This window comes from Macrobrachium rosenbergii, chromosome 40, assembly GCF_040412425.1.
Source record: "Macrobrachium rosenbergii isolate ZJJX-2024 chromosome 40, ASM4041242v1, whole genome shotgun sequence".
NCBI lineage: Eukaryota > Metazoa > Arthropoda > Malacostraca > Decapoda > Palaemonidae > Macrobrachium > Macrobrachium rosenbergii.
The window spans coordinates 30041457-30066734 of NC_089780.1; the positions used below are offsets into that span (position 1 = coordinate 30041457).

At 36.2% G+C, this 25278-nt stretch overlaps 3 non-coding genes across 3 annotated transcripts; all 3 read left to right on the plus strand.

The window, feature by feature from the left end:
- Positions 1-7290: 7290 nt before the first annotated feature.
- On the plus strand, positions 7291-7363 carry TRNAT-AGU (transfer RNA threonine (anticodon AGU)). Its single transcript has one exon. It is a non-coding gene; the product is annotated as a tRNA-Thr (tRNA).
- A 5662-nt stretch (positions 7364-13025) lies between these two features.
- On the plus strand, positions 13026-13098 carry TRNAT-AGU (transfer RNA threonine (anticodon AGU)). Its single transcript has one exon. It is a non-coding gene; the product is annotated as a tRNA-Thr (tRNA).
- A 2502-nt stretch (positions 13099-15600) lies between these two features.
- Positions 15601-15673, plus strand: TRNAT-AGU (transfer RNA threonine (anticodon AGU)). Its single transcript has one exon. It is a non-coding gene; the product is annotated as a tRNA-Thr (tRNA).
- Positions 15674-25278: the final 9605 nt, after the last annotated feature.

Sequence of the window (25278 nt, forward strand, 5' to 3'; positions counted from 1 at the left end):
GCTTAGTGCCGTTAGTACAGTTAATTGGAAAAGTTACGAGTTTTAGCGTGGATTGATTTTAGATTAATATCAATCTTTTCTTCATATTTTTTAAGTTAACCGTTAAGTCTAATTGAGTTCCAGTTAGAATTAACAAAAGGATTTGGTTTAGATCATTTCGAAATGACAGTAGTCTTTGGTTCAAATTTATTTTATTTTTTATTTTTTTTATTTTTAAGTTCATTTTAAATGAACATTAGGTTATGGTTCAAAATCGTTTCAGATTAGTATTTAGGCTTCGTTTTAGACCCGTTTTTGTTTAAGATTATTCTTTAATACTGATTCAGTTTAGAATGAACCTAACAGTCAGTCCCCGGGTCAGATTCAACTAGAATAGTTCTTGCCTTTGGCTCACACTCATTGGTAATTGTTACTGGATTTCGGTTCAGAATCATTTAGAAATAGTGATAAGTTATAGCCCAGATTCACACAATATTTTCATTGTGCTATGGTCTAGATGCACTTGGATTACAAATATGGTCAAGATCAAGTTTTGAGTTGGTTATAAATTTAGTTCAGATTCAGAAGGAACCGTTAATACAGATTCTGTTTGAATTAGCAATAGATTTTGGCAATATTCTCGAATTTGTAACAGTGTTTGTCTTTAATCATTTCGAATTAGAGACAGGACTGGGTTAAGATTCAGTTGGAAATCCCTTCCAAGATTTAAGCGCTTGCTGCCAGTCGCGAAATATTAATGAATCTGGTTACCGCTGTCTGCTGTGTGGTTCGCTGGGTTTCGGTTGATAAAATTCCTTGAAAATTCCACTTGTAATATTGGTTTTCATTGAGTTGAAATCATCAGCGATTTCAATTTTAGTTGTCTTGGAATCATTTGGAATCATGGATTATATTTAGTAGGCCTACAGATTTAGTTGGAGTGAGCAATATCCTCTGATATTGGTTTATTTGGAATTTCGAACTGAATTTACTACAGTTTCATTTAGAAATGGGTATTATCTGTGGTAAGGATTATTTGGAATAAAGTATTCCCTGGTGAAGAGTTTTCTGAAGTTAGTCAGATGCATTGTAACAGACACATTTGGAATTAAAGATTAATCTTCAATTGAATATGACTCTTGGCTTATAATACTGAACGCAGAGGAATTAAGTTCAGAATCTGTCATTGGCTCAACAATAGGTTTTCATACTTTCTAATATGGAATCATCGGCGGATTTTAGCTATTGATGCACGAAGCGTTACCTCAACGTTTCGGCCTTCTATAAATCAAGATTCACGAAATGATAGACTGACATCGAAGACTTTCCATACGGGAGTTATTATTACCCGCTCATCGGTATTGCGTAAAACATGTTCAGTTGGAATCTGTACTGTTCATCTCTTGAAAGATTTATGGTTATTCCTTTCATTGCAAGTCCTGAAAAGACTCACGACTGCACAGGTGAGTAATGGCTAAAGAGTGAGCGAGGTTCATTTGCATAACTGCATGAACCAGTGGTTGCTCCGGGGGGCCGGCAGCTGCAGACGGAAATGGGAATACTTAGTAAGTTCTTTTATTTACCCAATTTTTCCCATTGTTTCTGCGTTTGTGTGTTCACAACCTCGTAAACTGGAGAGTGACATGCATGTTTTGCGCATACTCCTCTTGAATTCCTTCTCAATGAACCTTTCATCTTTGCAGAAGTTTGATGTATACGGTTTTCATTTTCCAAAACATAGCTCGGTCAGTTTCTTGCATAGTCTCCTTATTTATTTATTGTCACGTCTTTGTGGTTATCAGCTTTTCTATTAGGCACTCAATGATTAGTGTCCATCATAAATCCGAAGCTCTCCACCCGAATCTGATAAAACCTGTTCCTAAGCTTCACTGGTGAGAAGCCAAATAATGCCATCATTATTTCACATTTCAACAATGCATTTCTAACATTCCTAACTTTCAATTTTTCTCTGTTTACTTTTTTTTTTTTTTTTTTTTTGTTACCCGGCTTATATGGCGGATGATTCTTCTGGATTCTTCAAGGTATCCTTTTGTGTACTGATATTCTTGCATTCCTTTCGTGCTGAGTAATAACGTATTGTTTTCTTTTTGTCTTCAGGGAATTCTGAGCTGGTCAAAAGGGCATTTTCTGCGTTCTGTTTTCAGTGTACGTTTTGATTACGGTTGTTTTGGTTATTCTCTTTTATTCTCTTTTCTTCCTCTGCCAGCGAGACTTGGGTTTTATTATTTTCTTATTTCTTTTATTTGGGAATTGATTTGATGTCAGGGACCTTAAGTGTTGCAACGCCAAATACAAACAAATACATATATCCTGCAGAATCAGCTCTGTCGTTTAAGCTTTGCTTCCTTTACGAGAGAAATTGGGATGTTTTTAGTTAACGATTAAATAACGAACTGATTTTTTTTTATATTCCTGGTTGTAGAATTTTATTTTCTAACTGCAGCAACTACAGGAAGCATTTATTTAAAATAACAATTGCTAGAATAGCGTTTCTCTCTTCTATCCACCCTTTGTTTATTTATCTCAAATAGCACCTAAGTTTCCAGTTGTGAATTTCCCGTATCAACCGTAGATAAATCTTATTTTCTCGTTTATGTGTGATGAAATTCGTATGTGAATATTCAGCCTTGAAATTGCTTCGTAGGTCTCATGTGTGTCATCAAGTTTTTCCATTTGGTACTGGACCGAGTGAGATTGTCAGTCGATGTTCGTAAGAGCTGTCAAGTTTTTTCTTTTGGTGGCATTCTTATAGTTTAGAGTTTGAAATGAATTTATTTTTTTAAACGTAGGTCAACGCTTTAGGGATGAAAGGTATTCTCCTGCTATACGTCGCTTCTTTCATAATGTATTAAACAGCATTTTGCTTTACATTGAATTGAATTTCTAAGGTATTTTATACAGTTTATGAATCTGAATTCTAATAATTGTAAAAAAAAATCTTTGCACTATACAGAATTCAAGGATGGTTACGTAACTTCGTTAGGATGAGTCACTGCTTGCGATGTTTGATTGGTTGAATCACTGTTTAAATGCCCTGCTATTTTAATTATATTTTGGTCATTTTGACATTTCCAAGGAGATTAATCACTCCATCAATTCGCTTTTGAGAGGGAAAATGCGTTTCCGTTGCGGGCAATGAGTGGATAGATCAGATATTCTATTTACTACTAATCAGGACCTAATTTAGAGGGCAATTTATTTTTTTTTTTTTTTCTGACACTTTTACATTAACTGTAAGTGTTATTCCTTTATAATATTTCATTTCATTTCTTCTTCAATAGTGATTGCTAACTTCTGTTTACAATTATTGTCATTTTAAAGTCTGCTGTTCCTTTCCGAAGAGATTAAAATTTTGAGCTACTGTGTTTTTCTCTGCTACCTGATAGTTGGTTTGAAATATGAAGACATGCTGATTTTTATCTTCCTAACAAAACCGGTATTATTTGAGTCATATGCAGTCCCTGACAAGTTAGTTCATTTTCTCAACAACCAACCAGTCTGTCGTAGTTAAGAGGTTAGAGCTCTGACCATGAAAATCAGTCAATTCTCACTGCCTAAAAGAGCTTGGAATATCGATAGAAGTAGCATAAGTATGTATATGATCTTCGGTACACTTCTTAATTCAGCAAAAATATGTCAAAGAGTAATGATTTTCGAAGCAGCTGATGGCAAGCGATGAGCCAAGTATATTCAGAAGGAACAGTAAGTGATTTCAATTTCGTACTCAGATTTGCAAAATGTAACTTATTGTTTGGCGTTTAAGCTCAGAATAGACCGTTTTGTGATTTATTATTCGGAATTCACATTGCCCAAAGTTTCCCTCCCCTTCCGTCAGCTTCATTTTCCAAGAAGTCTCTCTCTCTCTCTCTCTCTCTCTCTCTCTCTCTCTCTCTCTCTCTCTCTCTGTCAGCGAATAGGTAAACATCGAATTAGAGGAATGCTAGGACTTCCGGAACAAAACATGCCCAAGAATGTTGTAGAATACTTGGATCCCTCAATGTAAGCAAACGGAATTATACGCTTTCTTAATGTCCCTGTTTGAAAAAGACTGTATCATAACTGCACATGCTTTGCCATGTAGCCTAATAATAATTTGTGCTTGCTAAACTATTAGGGAAAACAAATTCTTTTGGAAAAGAAGGTACTTAGATGTGGTACATAAATTTAATCCCAAAAATACATATGGCTCGAACAGTTAGCCTTGAAAGAGTCGTCTTCTCGCACAGGAATAAAGAAGAGTTCGAGGTATTTACTATCCATTTCAGGGACGGCGAGTCATCTTTTTTCTCAAATATCTTTCAACCTAATTATTTGATAGAAATGGTACTTTAACACAATGTACAAGACACCACCTGCTAATTTTTGGTAGTATAGTGCATTGTCAAATGTGTTAGTTAAGGCGTTTACTCTTGACTTACAAGGTGTTGCCAAGCATCGCCAATCTATGCATTCGAACGTCCTTTCTCCCCATCCCGTCCCTCCCTACCTCCCTCCCTTTCCCATCCCCTCCTTATCCCTCCCTCAACCCACTTTCCTGGCCTCCCCGTCTCCCCCCCCTATTCCTGTTTATTATATTAATATTGAGTAATATTGGACGCTATAAATATGGTGGGTTTTGTAGATTCTGTGTTCATTTAATTATTGTTATTGTATTTTCTTAAGTTATATAAATGGGAGTAGGCTAAAGAGCGTATGACCTTCACCCTATTCACCCAGTATAATACACCTACTATCACGATCTCTTAAATCCTTTAACCGTCTTATCGACGTGTTGACTAAGAGCAGGTAAGATAAGGTAACCAAAATTAAATCATACAGTTTAACCTACAACCAAGTATATAATTAATACTGCTCTCATCCCATGACGTCTGCAACGCCATCGTATGGCCTGTGCGTGCCGAATACGTACAGAAGTATGCAGTAAAAAAAAATATGCATAATCTGTTAAGCAATCGTAAAAAATGAACGAATGTCACAATTTTTTTATTTTATCAATATATATTTTGCGTAGGCAGCGACCTCATTACTAAAACGAGTGTAGCAATTATTGATTGATAATGATGAGACACTGTTATTTATATATATATATATATATGTAAATTTATATATAGAAATTATATATATATATATATATATATATATATATATATATATATATATATATATATATATATATATATATATAATGTACAGTATACTGTATACTCCAAGGGTGAGATAGAGACAAAGTAATAGATATGATAGAGAGATATATACATTGATTGATTGACTGACCAATATTCGTGTGGTTTGTGTGTGTGTGTGTGTTATGAAGATTCACTTACCTATTGAGATTAATTATTATTTTTGTTGTCAGCTTTCTCCATTCTGTACATGCGGCAGCCGACAGACAACCCCTTACCATTACGGTATTACCTGAGACACGCCAAGGACACTATTAACCAAGGCCAAGAGAGACAAGGTCTACACAATTGGGTGGCGTCGCCTCCCACCTGGGGTAACTACGTAGGCGATGACGTATGTTAGAGGTACCTGTTCGTTAAGGCAATTCACCTGCTGACGCAATAACGAGGTAGAAAAAACTCCGCCTACATGGGGGATTTGGGGCGAATGAGCTAACAGGAAACGTTGGGGAAAATTAACCATTATTATGGTCGTTACGTCAAACCTTGCTATCCTTTTCATTATGAACTCTCCAATTATCTGCTGGTATTGAAAAGTATCGTGGAAAACGGTATTTCATTGCATATTGTAAATTACAGAGAGGCACGGGGCGAGTGATGAGAAAAATAATGGTAAAGAAAGAGTGAGAGAGGGAGGGAGGGAGGGGGAGGGGGAGGGAGGGAGGGAGAGGGAAGAGATTGGGGATAGCGGACGTTCGATTCTGTAAATTAGTCCTGCTTATTCACGCTACTTTGCCTTTAAAAGTCAAGAGTAAACGCCTTGACTAAAACCATCTAACAGTGCACTATATTACCAAAAATCAGCGGGAGGTGTCTCGTGCACTTTGTCAAGGCACCATTTCGATCAAATAATTAGTTTGAAAGATATTTGAGAATAACGATGACTCACGGTCCCTGAAGCAGTTTTCAATTTTACCGGAGGTAAATAGACTGTATAATTAGAAAGAACTCTTAATGCTTGTTTTATGGATAAAACTAGTTACGGAAAAATAGAAAGAACTCTTAATGCTTGTGTTATGGATAAAACTAGTTACGGAAAAATATTAATGTATATGTTAGGTTTGGTTTATAACTTAATGTAACATTATGACAATAAATAATTTTATAGTGTGTAATGACAGTATTGTCGTTTTAAATGTTAACGTCATATTAAACAGAAAATTTATATTTGCATAACAACCAAAACTTTTTCTCTCTTCCTCTGGGGCCTGGGTCTGCATAGCTCTTTGGCTCGACAACTGGTCTAGTGGAAGAAACTAGGAATTCTGTCCTCCCTGCATGAGCGTAACTAGGTCGTAAAATGTTGAGAAAGCGAGTAACTAAGAAGGTATTTGTCTGATGTAAGCACTAGAATTCATTAATTGGATGGAAAACAAGATTTCTGGAAGACCACAGAAATAGTACCTGTTTACTCAGACCGGTTTCAAATGAAACTTAAAGCTTCAGTTTGGATATATCCCAAGGGAAAACGTTGCTGAAGCTGTTTTGCTGAAACATGTGTTCAAGAAATACTGTTTAGATTTCATGAAACAATGTTTATGGTTTTCATCCACTCTTGGCCATATTTGCAGACAAAGTGAGTTTAAAGGCGTGGAACTTCATTCTCTTTGTCATTTAGATTTGGCTATTTATCCTTGTAGATTTTTTTTTCTTTTGTAGATTTTGGTGGCGAACATCGTTTTCCATCTCTCTGTGGCAACTGGGTAATCTCAAGTACTACTTAATTGCTGAGCCTATAGTGAGTGTTCCCAGACCGGAGATGTTACCCTCTTAACATACTGTATTTGATTCCAGAGTCCTTGCTTCAAGGTACAGTGAGGACTACCTTTCTCTTTTAATACTGTGGCTCTTGTTGTAGTTGCATTAACCCATTTAACGATTTTCATTTATAGAAGAAATGATCATGCTTGAAAGGTTATTCTTCCCTTACTCAAATTAGGTAATACTGAGGTGTAAGCTTGTAAAATCACGAGAAGTAATTTGTATACTTACAGGGAATTCATCAGAAGAGTTATTTATAACTTTGAACAACTCTATTTACTTGATAAAATAGAGAATTATATTTTCATAATAAACGGGACTTCAGCGGTTTCAGTTTTGATATAACGCCTTCATAGCTCAGTGGCTAGAGCGCTGGTCTAGTAAACCAGAGGCCGGGAGTTCGATCCTCCCTGAAGGCACAATTATTATAATGCACTTAATGTGTCTAATTAGTTAGCAAATGTTGTAATACTTCTGGAAATTCTGAATGTGGATGGAAAACGTAAATAATACGTGAACAGTTGAAATGGTTCCGAATAGGACTCTTCCAGCGTCGGTTGGTATATGTACTGAATAAAATGTCCCAGGATATTGCTGTTGAAGTAATTTCCTGCAACATATTTTCAGCTCATAAATTTTAGATGTCCAGCAAAACTTTTTCGAATTTTTTCCATGAGGATTCTTAATCTTATTGCAGAGGAAATTAGTTTTAAGGCGGGGAGCTTGTTACATCATCCTTATCAGTCATATTAGGCCTTTTATCCTGATTTTTATGGGAAGTAGTTGGTTGTGGTCCACATTGTTACCAGTGTGGAGTACAACCAACTACTTACCATGTGGAGCACAACCAACTATTTACCATAAAAATCAGGATAAAGCCTTAATATAACTGATAAAGATGATAAAAATTCAAGATAGTTTTGCTAGACATCTAAAATTTATGAGCTGAAAATATGTTGCACCAAATTGAGGTAACTGGTAACAATATTCCCAGAACAAAGATGCCACTTTATTAGCTAATTTTGCCAGTGTTGATATTTACTGAACGGCAATAAAGTAGTCTCCTTTTCCAAACTTGAATAACGGTCTTTATAGCTCAAGCTTTGATCATCTTAGAATCATAATTATCTATTATCCTTTGTTGTATTTCTTAGTAGCTGATGATCCTCACTATCCCTTCCCCTGGTGATAAAGCACCTTTTCCTTTCTACTGTATATTTGCATAGTTGAGGAGAATGGTTTGTTGCCGTGCGGTAATTGGTATATTAATTGCTGCATAATTGCTGGAAGGTGATCATAAGCATTGGTCCCAAATACTGACTTTTGTAGAAACTTTAAACTGTGTTCTTACAAAGTCGAGTTTGAACTTCCTTGTCTGATGGTTTTAATCCTTCGTGCTTGATCGTCCAGTCAGGCACACTTTCCTCTTTTGACCATTCATTTCAGGTCTATTTTGAGGCATATTCATAATTCAGTAGTTTGTCATTGATTGTCCAGTATTTCACTTTGTATGTTCTTTGCCCTTCACTCCCTCCCGGTGGCCCAGCACTTCAGTAGGGATGGGAAACTTGAATGATGTAGGAATACTTAGCGATGGTAGTGAGGTAGCAGTTCAAAGCACCTAGGCTTTGACAGCATATAGGATTTGATAGAAGATTGTGCTGGATGGATTGCCTCTTTATCCGCAAAACTGAAGTTCCTGCAGCCAATCAAGAGGAAACGTTAATGTCAAACCTTTCCCTCAATGTTGGGTCTGGCTAGGACTGACCTACAGCCGTTAAAGCACTGAATGTTAGGTACATAGCTGGGAAGGTCTCTCAGAATAGTCACAGTGGAGACAAAGAAAACGTTCATCCCCAGCAGGTACCTTGGTGGGGAGAGAGGGTGTCCTACATAAAAACATTCCTTGAACGAAATTATGGAAAATTTAAACACTAAGTCTAACTATTCACAGCTCCAAAATGACGACTCCTGCAAAGACAGATGTGTATGTATGTGTGTATACACACGCAAATATTAGCCACAAATGTCGTTTATTAACCAGTTAACTGTAACACGGGAATAACTTACCTCCAAGAGGAATTCTAATTAATAAGTGCTTCGTCACCAGTGCAATTCGAACCGCTTCCGGTTTTAGAAATAACGATGTACTGTTGATTTGACCACTGATGGCTCAGAGATCAAAAGTCACTGTACATCGTAGTTTTATATATATATATATATATATATATATATATATATATATATATATATATATATATATAGATAGATAGATAGATAGATAGATAGATAGATTATTGCAATGTTGTATGCTATGGCAGTTTCTAGTTGATTGCAAGCGTTCATAATCTGAACTCGTCTCAACTCTATCCTGCCAACGCTTCAAGCTCTCGTTGCCGTCGTTGGATTTTCAATATAAGCTTGGACCCGCTCTTTCTTAATCGCCTTCTATGAGAACACTGCGTAAAATAATAAAACATAAAAGTGATAACAATAATGACTGTTTTCTTAGCACCGATACCCCGCTTCCAACTCATCCAAGATGTCCAGATCAGGGTTGTGGTAAGTAATTGGAATGTGAACTTCAGATGCTTGTCAAAAATAAGCGAATGGAGGAGTGTGACGAGAAAAGTAGTAAGCATGAGAAATGATGAGAGAGAGCAGATCCTTTAGAGGAAAGGAAATATATGTTGTGTGTTAACTGCAACAAGAATACAACGGCTGTGACAGGTCGATCGATAAGGAAGGGGCACATGTTAAACCGAGGGGAGTTAAGTCAGAGAGATAATTTACAAGAAAACTACCAGCTGTACGGAAGATGACATACGAGATTATTAATGTATGTATAAGACACTAGATTTTTAAGGAAGTTAGAAACCTTCATCGTCCGTTAAACTTGTGGTTAAAATGCAGCAAATGACAACAAGAAAAATAAGATTATTTTTATTAGGAAGTAAATGCAAAGTGAATCGCTGTTAAACAAATTGTAGAATAAAAAAAGTATATGGCAAATTTTACGATCTACGCAAAATTATACTGGGGAAAAGAAATCGTTACTTCCAGGATAAAAGAAGGGTTAGAATGTACTCCCTAGGAGTTGGATAAACAAAAGCATAATTCTAATATACATGAAAAGCAGTAGTAATAAATCAGCAAACTCTCTTTTCTTTGTTTTTTTTAAATTTATAACTTGTGTTTCGTGCATCTATAGTTGATTGTAACGTATATATTATAAATTCTTATTGGTATGAAAGAGTGGCGGGATTAGGTAAAATGATCCGGGATTTATTATAGAAGTCTCATTCATAGCAATTAACTCTTTGACAGGTTCATCGACGCTGACATTTAACATCCAGATTGCTGTCAGACATTATCATAAGAAGGTTTCAACTTTATTAGAATCTCTCTCTCTCTCTCTCTCTCTCTCTCTCTCTCTCTCTCTTCTCTCTCTCTCTCTCTCCTATAGTATAAGCCAACGTATCCGTTGACGCCTAAGACCTTTGCTAATCGTGCTGTGTCTTGTCACAGTTGTATATTTTTTCTGGATCTTAGGTTCATGAATAATGTACAATAGTGCCCTATACTTGAATGTTTAATTCACTCCAAAAGCATAATAATGAAAACACCTATATGCATAATCATTCTTCTTCACTAACCTATACAAATTTATATACAGACGCCCATATTCAGAATTCATTATTATACCGTTTTTAGAGAATCAGATGAAGTTCTTTGTTATATTTTATTCAAATTACCGAAGGTCCATCATTCAGCTAGCATATACATTATCTGTCTTTATGTAAAGTTCAAGAAATAACAAGTTTCCACGTTTTGCCGTAAGAATAAAATTCATGTATTCTCTCCCGATGCTCCGACATGCTGACGTAACTCTGGGTTCAAGCGCATAATGCGAATGCAAATTAATCCATTACCATGGCGAAATCACAGTTCGTGGTTCGCTCTCCGATAGAGAATGATTACTTTGCATGGGTTTGTCTGCATTTGCAATGCATATTTTTTTTCTTTTGTTAGCAGAAGCTTCCACCTTCTTGAATATATTAATGTAAATATCCGTTTTTTCTAATGCTGTTGCGAAGGAGCTGGCGCAAATATTTTGTATAATGCAGTCATAATACGCGAGGTTTAACGGCTTACGTAATCGCCTCACTAAAGTACTTTGCAATAGTTGGTAAAAGCAAAATTTGCTTATTAATACTATAATAATTATCTTAAATTCTCCACCTTCTCTGTTGTTGACATTTTGACGGGATGGGCATGGCAGCTGGAAAACCCTTTTTTCTTCCGAAACTAGAAAGTGTGCACATTTTCAGTCTGTGTATGTTGCATTATAATTTGTAAAAAGTAGGATATATAGTTAGAGAGATTTTCTTAATATAATCCCTAGATAATCAAAGAGCATTTAGAATTTCACTAAAAATAATTGCTTTTTCCTTCAGCATCATCAGCATGCTCGAGATAAAATATTGCACTTTGTCTTAAGTCATACGTTAATCATATAATTTTGTTTTCCATTTTCAAAGTAACCCAGGCAATCCCCAAATCTATTTTTGTCTTGCAAGCCCAGATGTGGTCAATACTTTGTGTATGAGCTGTTGCCAGATGGTAGATCTTAACAAACAATTAGGCAATGGCTTCCAGTTCTTCAGAGAAGAGAAATGGCCACAGTGATCGAACACTGCCCTTACTGTACATCTGATTCCAGAAATGGGAGCAAGTTAAAAGTTCCTGAAAATAACGAAAACAACCGGCTTTGTACAACACTTCTGGAAACAGTTGATGATGCCATGAATTCGGTGTTTGTTAGTACGGAATGAAAGTAAGGAGCTTATATTTTTTTACATTATATTATAGTAAAACTTGAAAAGTGCTGCTGTTATTTACTGTTCATGAACCTTAACCGTATCTTACGATAGCCATTATGATTGGCTTTGGGCAAGAGCACCACCTTAAGTCTGGATTCCACCTTCTCTTGAACAGATTCAGCTGCTTCAGGTATAATATTTATTTACCTTATCGGTTTGGAATCTTAATGGTCCTTAATTCTACCTTTTCTGGCGATTCACAATGCCCACTAACACTGTCAATCATCTTCATTAACCTTGTTATTTGTATGTGAGCACGAAGTCTTTGGTATATACTTAAATCCCTAAATTCCATGCAACTAATTTACTCCAGATGATGACTGATATATGAGATTTAGGCTGTCAAGCTAAGGACCGGGACATTTTTGGCCATTTAGCACTCAAGGCAGTGAAAAGAGGGGGTTGGAGAGGTCGGACAGCAAGATGAAAAGATACAGAAAGTAAAGGAGGTAAAGTACACGGATCTAAAGGTCGAACTGGGAGGAAACCCTTGCACAAAGAACCAATAGAGAAAGATTAAAGAAAGGAAGCGGGGACAGAAGTAAAGTAAAAGGCTAAAAAGTGGACACAGCTCGGGGTTGAAGGAACGCGGTACTATTTTTCTCTCATAGTATGTACACCTGCGCGAAAATCCGTATGCCCGTGAGAATTGTAGTTCACATCTGTGTTCTGTATTTATTGATTTTTTTCCATGTTGGTTCCTTAGTGTTTACATGTAAACTGTGATATACCTAAATTAATTATTATATATTTTTTTATCTTACCTCCTAAAGTAATTATTTGATTAAAATAAGTTTGAAAGACATCAAACTTGTACATGTAATCTTTTTGTACCAAACATAATCTCAAAGTATTTTCGAAGATGATGAAATTATCATTTTCTCTTTTTGTTATCTTACGTTGCATTCATTTGTTTTTAAGGACGTGCGCATGTACTCAATTTATTTGTAATTTAATCTTCGTGATATTGGAAGTATTTATTTGCAGTTTAATCCATGTAAAATTTGAACAGAGCGTGCAATAAATTTTAATGCTTTCCAAGAAATGGTTATTTCACAGGTTGCAGATGATGCCTCCGAAATGAGTTTTACCCTGTGATTTTTTTTTATATTTTTGCACATACTATTTATTTAATAACCAGAAAATTTTATTTATATAATAATCTGAAAGTAATGTGGTTATTTTCCCTGGTATATATGCCTTCATAGCTCAGTGGCTAGAGCGCTGGTCTAGTAAACCAGAGGCCGGGAGTTCGATCCTCCCTGAAGGCACAATTATTATAAAGTAATTAGTGAGATTAATAAATGTGCTTGTATGGAAATGATATATAAGGATAGAAAACATGAAACCAGGTCAATTGAACTGTTACCTGATAAAAATATCCAAGTGCACATTTGCTGAAGTAATTTTGCTGCTTCATAATTTCATACATGAATTTTAGATGCCACGCAAAACTATTTTGGATTTTATCCATGAGGAGCCTTAATTATATTGGCAGAGGAAATTAGGTTTAAGGTGAGGAGCTTACTATATCCTATTTGTCATATATATTAAGCCTTTATTTTGATTTTTTATGGTAAGTAGTCGTTGGTGCTCCACACTGGTACCTCTCAGGCATGTGGTAACTCCTTTTCCGAACCTGACGCAAATATTTTGTATAATGCGGTCATAATACGGGAGGTTTAACATCTTTCGTAATCGCTTGACTAAAGTGCTTTGGAATAGTTGGCAGAAGCAAACTTTTCTTTGTTAATACAATAGTTATCTTTTGGTGGGCTAGGCATGACAGAAAGAAAATTGTTTTTTCTACAAAAACGGTTATTTATGCAAAGTTTGTGTGAATGTGAGTGTATGGTGCACTAGAATTTTTTTTAATAAATGTGATGCATAATTAGGAAGATGTACAGATAAGTGGACAAAGGCATTGCAAATACTAATTACATTAAAAACAGATTATTTGGTCAGAGAGCATTCAGATTTTCACTGTGAAGTCCTTTTTAAATTTTTTAATTATTAAATTTTTCTTTTGCTCTCTTTACCATATTCAACATGTATGAAATAAAATATTGCATTTTATATCTCCATGAATATATTAATCATACTTTTTTTCCCAATTCCAAGTGAATCTAGAAAATCTCCAAATCTTACTTTGGTCCTAAAACCTAAAACGTTGTCAGCATTTTGTTCTGGAGTTATGGTAGATGACAGAGTTAAAGAACCAACTAGGCAATGACTTCCAGTTCTGAGAAGAGAAAAAGAGAAAGTGATCGAACGGAATTTTCGGTCCCTACATCTAACTACAAAAACAGGACCGAGTTAGAGATTCCAGAATTTTAGTCTGTCGAAAATAAATGACTCGTGTTCATAGTTTCTATACAAGACTTCTGGAAACAAGTGAGGTTGCCGTGAACTTAGTGTTTTGTTGATACAGGATGAAAGTATCGAAAATATACATCCTTATTCACATTCTTTACACTACATTATAGTGAAACTTGACAAGTCCTGCAGTTATTTACTGCTCACGGAACCGTAACCATATCTAACGGTAGTCCTTACGATTGGTCTTGGGTTAACAGCGCCATCCTTAAGACACCTCTTATCTGACCTGGAACCCGCCTTCTCTACATAGATTTATCTGTTTACGATGTAAAGCAAAAGGGTTAATATTTCTTTGCCTCGTCCTTTCAGTCTTACTGGTCTTTAATTCTACCTCTTTTGCGGATTTACACTGCCTACTAACACCACTTATCTCCAGCAAACTTACCGTCTGAAAGTGAGCAGGAAGTCTTTGGTTTGTTCGTGAACTCCCAATATTCCATGGAACTAAGTTACGCCAGATGACTGATTGATTTATGAGATTTAGGCTGTCAAGCCAAGGACTGGGACACTTTCGGCCATTCAGCACTCAAGACAGTTAAAAGAGGGAGTTGGAATGGTTGGACTGCAAGATGAAGAGATCTGGAAGTAAAAAAGTTCAAGGATCTAAAGGTGGAACTAGAGAAAACCCTATGGTTACACTAAGAAGTAATAAGTAGAGAGTGTGGAAAGCAAGATTTAAAGAGAGGAAGCGCGAACAGAGGTAAAGTAAAAGGCTAAAAAGTTGGTACAGCTCGGGGTTGAAGGGACGCTGCAGCACCCTTAGTAGTGTCTATAGTACACCACATGAAGTGCGCTGACGGCACTATTTTGCTCCCATAGTATTTACACCTGCGCGAAAATCCGTATGCCCGTGAGACTTGAGTTCACATCTGTGTTCTCTATTTATTGATTTTTTCCATGCAAGTTCGTCAGCGTCTACATGTAAGCTGGGATATACCTAAAGGAATTATTATATTATTTTTTATCTTACCTACTAAAGTACCTGTTTGATCAAAATAAGTTTAAAAGCATTAAAATTTTGTGTGTAATATTTTTGTCCAACACATAATCTCAAAGTATTTGCGAAGATGATAAAATTATTTTCTCTTATTTTGATCTTAGGTTTCATTCATTTGTTTTTCAGGATGTGCGCATGTACTCAATGTATTTGTTAGTTCATCCTCGTGATATTTGAGGTATTTATTTGAAGTGTATCAATGTCATATCCGAACAGATTACCTGAGATGTAATACTTTCCAAGTGATACCGTTTTCATAGGTTGCAGGTGATGCCTCCGAAGTGAGATTTAACCTGTGATTTCCTATTGTGTTTGCATAGTGATTACTTAATAACCAGTGAATTTTTTTTTATAATATAACAACCAGAAATTTTTCTAGCTTTTCCTTAATATATATGCCTTCATAGCTCAGTGGCTAGAGCGCTGGTCTAGTAAACCAGAGGCCGGGAGTTCGATCCTCCCTGAAGGCAGATGTAAGACTAAGATGACAGTCCTTTTGAAAGAGACTGTTTCATCTTACGAAATATAACACTATGTTGTCATGAACGACATTTGGCTATCACGGTAAAATTCTCTCCTCTTATTTTCATTATCTTGAGCAATCTTATTCAACCATCTTACGAATGATACCTACTGTTGTCCTGTAAGATGTCACCAATTTTGATAAAGTTAATTTACCACTCATTTATGTGCCTCTTTATTTCGTATGCCATCTTTCATCTAATTTCGCTTTTCTTAGACCTAAAGACCAAACTGAATTCCTTAGACATTCTTATTTATTTTCAAGATGTGTCACAGATTCCATGCCAACCAATAAGATTGTAGGTTAACTTAGAAGTATCCTTTGATGTTCCCTTCCAGTCTCACTCCTGCGGGGGCCCAGTCACACCAGAATTCAGATTGAGAAGCCACCGGCAACTCAAAAGTTTGCAATCGCCCAAAACTATATTCAAATTTGTTTTTCCAAAATGTGTGATCATCATACAGCAAGTATTTGATAATTGTATGTTAATGTTATGATGATGTGAGGTCACTGCAGACTACATGAAATTTATATGGACCTGTCGTACGCTGATCTGGCGACTATCTTATGATAAGGGAAGAACCCCTAAGACCTGAGAAGATTATCAGGGACCAGTTTAAGATCTGCTTATGATAATGTTATAATCAGGAACCACCTAAAGACATCTAAAGTGCTACTGATAACAGCTTTGACCTTAAGTTTCCTTCAAACTAAGGTAGAACTGGAACAACAGCAACAACACATTGTTGCATTGGCCTCATTGCAGGACCATAGAAAGTGAACCAGGAGGAGGAGACACCGTTACCGGGTCTCCATTACTGGGTCCAACCTTGCATCAGTCAGCGATTCCAGTTTCAGGATTGCGAGAAATTGATGGTGGAGCTTGAGAGGCAACAACAACCTAGCACATTTTAAACACTAAACAGAAAGAATATTTAGATGCCTAGAATTTTGAATGATATCTGTGCTTGGTTATATTTACAAGAAACATGAAACAAGTAAAACTATAGACGTTTGATAATTTGTATTGGAATTATTCAAGAGGATTTATAATAACAGTAATAAAATAAAAAAAAATGTCAAATTTCAAGGACAAATCACCCCCCCCCAAATTAAAACTACCAGTAACAATACTGATGGACTGACATGGGATCCATGAACAAATAAATAACTAACTACAAATTTTTAATTGCGCACAGTTCATAACACTCTTATATTTAACCCCTGCTCTTTCCCAGTCTATTGCACCTAAAGGTGGGCAGAAAACTATTGACTGCCTTGGTGCCTGTGACTGAGACACTGGCTGGGCTACAGCTGTTGCTGCATTACAGGCTGCAGTGCCAAGTCCTGTTTAGGTATTCCACCATCAATGGAAAGCCACATGCCATCTGGCACGTACTGTAGTTCACTACCCATCCAGTGTGTCCAACTGATTCATATATTCACAGTTCCCTTGACCACCACCTGGCAATGTTCCTGAAAGAGCTGTGATGATGGTATCGTCCACTACTGGAGATTGAGGATACAACAAAATAGGGCATCTTTGCTTTACTCCTAGAAGGGCCTGGAGATGGTATTGCCTGAGATTGTAAGCAGGTTGGCTGATCCTCCTCATACTCCTCCTCCACTTCAGCCAAGAATTAAAAAACTTGAACCTAGAAAGATGCAAATAAATATTTTTAAGACCAACTTCTCTGCACAACTGGTTACTTTTAACTACTACTGAACTGATGTATTTAGTGAACAATATGGTAAAAATTAGAAAAATTTACTGAAATACTGCTTTTAAATTAAAGTGCTGAATTTAATGACACATTCTGTATTTAAACTCCAATATATGCCTCATATCAAAGATAGGTTTGGAATTGCAATATATGTTCTTACATTTAACTTATGCGATGAATACAAATGCTATTTGCACTTAACTTTTCCCAGCTACTTGGTCTTAGCGTGGACCTCTACACGACTCATGGAACTGGAGGGTGACCATTACTGTCTTGCAGTCAGTGTCTCTGCTGTCAGGCCACTCTCCTTCCTTCTTGGCCTCCCATAAATGATTCTTTGTGATCTGAATCTAAAACCAGAAAATAATTACATTTGCATATTATTTGACCAACAGATGTGCTCAATTTCTAATTAAAGTTAAAGCTAGTATCTTTAAGAAAGAAACCTAACTTAATTCTAATAAATTCATTTCAATACTTTTGATTAGGTTTTACGGTATGATACGTTTTAGTTTTATTTTTGTTATTCTGATCATATCTGCTCAGAATTTTTTCTCTCTCTTCCCCCCTCTCTTTCTCATTGTTGAACATTATCAGGAGACTGAAATCTACAATGAGAGATTATTTGTGACCTTTTGATGGGGCCTGAGATGGCTAAATATGTTAGCTACTGCATTTTCTTAAGGGTACTTATATTTTTTTCCCCTTTTTTTTTGATAGGATGGTCATACCCCAAGACCTTTTCATGTGCGTACTGAGGACACTGTGCACAACATTCACTATAAACTTAAACCTTGTCTGCTAACATCAGGTAGTTATCAAGAGCGGATTCTTCCCCAACTTCATTCTTGTAATCAGAGACAAATGTTGCCTTTCTCTGCGGTGGAATTTTTTTTTTTTATTTTATTTATACATCTGCGAGCCGTGCTTCTGTGACGCCTCATATTGCATTTTTTAAAGCTGTTTCACTGTTGTCTGATGTTACTTTTTCCGTGTGCATGCTTGTCTTTTACGCACATGAGCACATAGCTCCTTCTGTTCCTGGGAGCCTGTCATTAGAGGAGCTGTACCCGGAATATGACTTGCATTAAGAAAGACGGGGAATTATATACCCTCACAGTGGATGCTGAGCCGTATAAAAAAAAGGAATTATATCGTAAAAAAGTGACTTGGTCTCTGTTGCATGATTAGTGTAATTTAGGAGAAGTAAAGTACGCTTAATGACCACTCAGTGACGTTATTCAGGCCATTATTACTCTGTTGCTAATGCCTTTATTTACAAGCCCTATTTTTTATGTATGTGCTTGACCGGATTTGATTTTATTTATTGTAACATTGATCTGAGAACAATAATTGTATAGGAAACGCCTGTTCTGGTTTGTAAGACATTTGTTGGGCCATTCTGAGTATTTAAGGAAAAGTAACAAGGAGTAAATGATTAAAATATGTTCTGCCAGTAACTTATTTACTTCCTCTCTTTGGAAATGTCTTTCAAAATTTTGTATTTTACGGTAACGAAGGTTAACCCTTCACGCGTCCCATCAGTTTGTTAAGTTGTTATGTATGATTTTACGGAGTAGGCAACTATTATCCGGCCAGTAGGATACCGTTATCACATCTTACAGAATCACTTTTGTATTAAATTTGCATGAATTGAAATATATTTTTTCTTAAAGGTTATAATAATGTCATGTATTACAGGTAAACGAGCCACTGTTTGATATTAAAGTCTGAAAGCTACGCGTGAAAACAGTTCCCAGGTGTTAGTGTTACTTATAATTTAAGTAGGAACAGCATGTTGTCAGTAGTGTTATGGTGATAACTGTTTTAAAAATTCTTGTGAATTTTTAAAACAAGGTTTTGATTATCTCTTAAGATTTTATTTCTCTCTCTCTCTCTCTCTCTCTCTCTCTCTCTCTCTCTCTCTCTCTCTTACGAAAAAGAAAGACGCGCCTGAACACTGTCCAAGAAGTCGATGTACTTCCAGCGCATTTTTATCTGGTAAAAGCAGTGTTTTGTGAAAGTATAGTGCTTTTAATAGAGGATTTATCTTCTTTCGTACATCAGAAAACTTCAGAGCTCATGGCTAAGTTCTTGCATAATAATAAGCCACAGGTCGGGAGTTCTATGGACCCTTAATGGTTACGAAAAAATAATCTTGCGTCAAGTAGTTTCGACAGTTGATTGTACTTACAAATGCTTGTGGTAAGGCTGGTAAATTTATAGGATCCTGCTATTGGACGTCAGAGTTTTTTTTATAGATAATGATTTACACAAGGAATTTTACTTTCGGATAGAGAGAGAGAGATTTGAGTTCTCATTACTCCGTCAACATGGATACCATTGTAAGAGCCGTACCGAGGTAATCCTAACCCCTGAACCCATTCTTGAGATACAGCTCTCTTCTCTCTCTCTCTCTCTCTCTCTCTCTCTCTCTCTCTCTCTCTCTCTCTCTCTCTCTCCTGCAAGTGTTCTTTAACAATTTTCGTTATATGGTTCTTGAAATGTGTATTTGCCAAAGGTCACTAGGGAAACATTTGGTGTTACTATGGAATTTCTTTGCTCGTCTTATCGTCTTCAAATTTTTTCCACATTTTTCTGCATGATGCAAAATGCCTGAAGTTCCTGTTTAAGATGGAACCAAATTGTCAGCTAAGGTTGTAGATTCCTTAATATCTTCTGAGCAAATACTTCTGTCGGTTCCATTTCACACAAAAACGAAAGTTGATTCAGGAGCGATGAACTTTTATTTCATGAATTAAAGAATGGTATGTAAATATTTTCTTCGGGTTGAAATATCGTCTGATATCGATAGTGTTGTGTAAAAATTATCAACTCAAGAGTGAATGTTCTCCACCTTAAAACTTTCAATTTCTTTTTCAAGTTCATTTTCATATCATTTACTTTCCATTTATGTAGGGAGAGGATTACCATCATCATATGGGAACATCAATGTATCAAGACAGTTACAGTGGCATAAACTTAATCCAGATTCGTTCGTTGAAAGTTATAACAAATACAGTTTGAAAGTAATAAAAAAAATTTGAGATTATATCTCCGATGTTTGAGAGATATTTCTGAATAAATACTAGAGAGAGAGAGAGAGAGAGAGAGAGAGAGAGAGAGAGAGAGAGAGAGAGAGAGAGAGAGGATCTCATGCGAACAACCAGCCACAGTCAACTTCCTCCAGGAAAGTAACCGGATGAGAGAGAGAGAGAGAGAGTGTGTGTTCAGGGGTGCATAACCTTGTGAAATGCTTATCCATCTCCCATATTCCAGCAATAACAGCCTCCCAACAACCCACTATTCAGCCTTAGCCCTAATTCTTGACATCTTAAATGAGGAGTTGAAGCCTCGGAGAATACACACCACTTGAGATTTCGGCCCCGAGTGTAAATATTTAGAGACACGCCGAGTAACGATTTTATTATCAACAGCCGTAACGTTTCCTTGGCTGCCATGAGAGATGTGATTCTTTTTTTTTTATTAAACTGTATCGGGAAAATCTTATGCGTTTTCTTCTATGTAAAAACACTGATTAAATGAATCGTGACATTCGAGTGGAAAACCTTGTAAAATGATCGCAAAATGAAATTATTGAAACTATATTTACAGACACACACACACACACACACACACACACATATTACACACACATATATATATATATATATATATATATATATATATATATATATATATATATATATATATATATATGTTTGTGTGTGTGTATCTTCTTTTTCTTTTAACGTGCTTTTTTCCCATTTGTATGGGGTAAGCACGATGCCTTCTTTTGAAGGACTTTGATTCGGCTTTGGGGTAGACCGTAGTCTCGATCGGCTTCCCTGCCTGTCATCGCTTAGACACCGTTAGCGTATGTACATGTATTGTACCAGACACCAGCGCCCTTTCTCCCAGCAGCGAGAAGTTGTTGTGCGGTTAGGTCGACAGTCGAGACGTGTAAGGTGTCTGTTATGTTTTTAGGAGATGTTAGAGTCGCTTAGTTTGTGCATGTGTATTAGTCTGTAACACCCATTTGCTTTTAAAGAAACCTATCCGTTGATTACATACATAATCCCGGGGTGTCTACACAGATAGCAAAGTGCCCGCTGACCAGTCAGCTGCGGATTTGAACCCGCGCCACAGACCTCTATGAAGTCCGAAGCTGCTGTTCTAACCGACTTGGCCATCGAGGCTCTATATATATATATATATATATATATATATATATATATATATATATATATATATATATATATATATATATATATATATATATATATATATGTATACATATATATATATTATATATATTATAATACTACAGTATATATATTATATTTATATTTAAGTGTGTATTATATATATATATATATATATATATATATATATATATATATATATATATATATATATATATATATATATATATATATATGCACTTTTAATTTAATTCGATGTTCACTACCTCATGATACAAAGAAATTTTACAGATAGGTTATAAATATGTTCAAGTACATGCACCATGCCCGCGCACATAGCCTACACATATATATAATGTCACTCTTGATTCAGCACATTTATTTTTCCCAACTTATTAATGGGAAACTTCTAAACTAACCTCAGAATTTAACGAGGCAACTGTTTGATACGTAGTCTAGTCCTTAACCGCCTATTGCCATTGTTATTGCTCTCAAATTTATACTATTTTCACTGCACATGTGATTCTGAATTGCTTATGATATGATTAGGACTGTATTATTATTAGTGAAGTGGCCACCACTGCCATTATATTACTATGGCATGTGTGTGTGTGTATTACTTCTGTTGCTGTTATTTAAGTTGAGACACGTGTGTTGATTTGGATTATTGTTGTTGTTATTACCACTTAACGTAATTATTACTATCACTTGCTGAAACCATTGTTAGTATTATTAATGTCAGAGATTGCTATTATTCATGTTCAGTGATGCGTGTATTTTGGAGTGTTTTTCTGTGAATAAATATGCGAATTATGTATGAGAATCACAGTTCCTATTGCATTTCCGTTGATAGCAAGTCCAGGCTAATGAAAGGTATTGCCCCTTTCATTGACTGAACCCTTTTGGTTGATCTGCATAAGTATCGTTTTTGCATCTCACAGGATCAAAGTGGGTTGTCTAATAAACTGGCTTCTCGCGAGGCGCGGTTTGAATTTCATTTTCGATCGACTTTCTTCTGTTATTCTGGGCTGTTTGTCCCCAAAATTACTTTCCGCTCAAGAGATATATCTAAAATAAAAACTTGGAACAATTCTGCTGAGGTTTTTATTGCTTTTTAAATGCGGGTCCTTTCTCCTTAACTCTGTACATTTCATTATTTTTGGTTATCGTAAGTCCTGTAGTAATGATTTGCTCAAAAGGGTAGATGACTGCAGACTTCAAAAATTTGGAGGGTAATGGTCAGCCTTCCTGTGTCAGCTAAGTTTACTTAAAAGTAATTTCTTAAGACATTTTCTTTAGATAATCGTTTCCTGACAGTCACTGTGAATCTAGGTAACACTGTGGTGACAATGACCTTCAGGATCTTGGCTTATCACAGCCATGTTCTGATTTCTGAAAAAGTATTTTCTGATTACGGCATTGGGGGTTATGTATTTTGGTCTTCAGTCATTTAAGTGACTAACACATAGGACTGTTCTTTTGTGACGTATTGAAAAAGCCTCTCTGTCACGTTTGTTGTTCCACAGGAAGTCTTGTGGACAATTGTTATTCTAATCTAACGTGTGGCATATGGTACGACACTTGGCGAAGAAATCCGTCCTTCCTTAGTCCTAAGTAAAGTAGTTCCTAACCTATTTCAAGTTAAGAAACCAATTTATTATTGTGAATGAAGCATGTTACTGAACAGGAGCGAGGCCGAGACATTACTGGTTTGCGAGTCTCATAGCATTCAACCTCTCCTCATCGGATTAGTGTGCATTGATATCACGATCCTTTGACTGCTTTCAACCTAGGCATGTGTATATTTTTGTTGTCTGGCATTTTCTCATGTCAAATGATAGTTCGGCAAAAGCTTCCTTCGCGCTAATTCTTCTTTTCTGTTAGCGCTGTTAAACATGATTTGCAGTTTCCCGTTTCATTTCTTTAGAGCTGAATTTGAAAAGTGTTTTCAAAGTGCTTCGTTTTATACAAAAGTAATTTTATCTGTTTCATCAGTCACAGAACTATCCTGGGTAGTTGTTGCTGTGGTAATGATACCATGAATCCTTTCTTTATTAGCAGTTAAAATAGCGTTGGAAAGTGTTTTAGCTGATTTTGCTTCAGTCGTGTAAACTGACACACTCTTAGCACTATACCCCTGAATTCTACTTCACTTTTGTTTATTATAAAAGTCCTGTTCAGGATAAAACGAAGTCTTGTTTCTTCGCCTCATAATGTAATAAGCTGGTGACTTGGCGATAATTTATACGCGTTTTCTTTTAGTTAGGTATACGAAATTTAACAGGGTGCTTTTCATTTTAATCATTTCCATGAACTTCAATTAACCTTAGTCGTTGGGACCTGCTAAATTTATTCGGCATCCTTTCACTGATGATTTTGCACATCAGTAAAATCATACACTTAAATGATATAACCGCGTCCTTAAGTTCACTTGATTTTTGTTTCAATGCAAGTCATGCTCGTTGTTCTATTTGTTATGATTTGGAAGCTGTCACATGCACAGCAATGACAGAATTTTCCACTTGACGCTTAATTCGGCAACTAATTTCTGAGTGTGTGGGAAACGTACTCTGTAACCTACATCCAGCAAAAAGCAAACGTTTCAAGCATTTGCTTGCTTCGTGGGAGAAGACCACTGTGGTTCAATGACTCCTGTGGGTAATTCGAATCGCCACTTTGGTGTTCTGTTTGCGTAGTAACTGCTGTGAGAAATTCTCAGAGTAAACACTGCGTGTGTTTTTATGTGCATAGAAATCCGTCTTTTTGTTTTGCTTATTTATCATGATTTGCATGATGAATGTGATTTCATCAGCAATGATGACAGTACTGAAGTGTTTTTACTGATGAAACCTCTGAGATAGTAATTGAAGAGAAGAAAATACTTGGAATTTTACTGTGCAATAATTTTTCTATGCACACAGCACGTGCGTAGTGTTAATTTCGTTTGACTAATTAAGAGAAAACAAATAAAGATTATCAAGAAGTCATCAGCATCAGATGTTATGTTGCCAAGAAACTAGATTTTCTTTCTTTCTGACGAGCAAACTTGCAGTAAAATTCAGAAGTATCGCGCTGAGTGCGTATAAATTTACCCCACTGAAGCCAAATCATCTAAAATACTTTCTAATTGTTACTTAACTACTAATGAAGAAAGGATTTATGATACCACTGCGTGTACAAATATCCGTTAGTCAGGGCTCAAAGCAGGAAAGAATCAGTTATTTCAGGGTCTGGTTATAGGGACAGATGTACAGTATGTGTATGAATGCATGCATGTTTTAATATCCGCAGTAGAAATATATCTTAGTGGCTTAGCAACTGTCGTCACTATCATATTACTAAAAATGCACGGTAGGGGGTAGTACCATCAGTGCATCTCACGCGGTGCACTGTAGGCATTACTTAAGGTTCTTTGCGGCGTCCCTTCGGCCCCTAGCTGCAATCCCTTTCATTCCTTTGCTATGCCTCCACTTATATTACCTTTCTTCTAGTTACTTTCCTCATCCCTCTCCTGACAATAAATTGTTTCATGGTGCAACTGCTTTGAGGTTTTCCTCCTGTTACACCTTTCAGACCTCCTTTGCTCTCAATTTTTCTTTCAGCGCTGAATAACCTCATAGGTC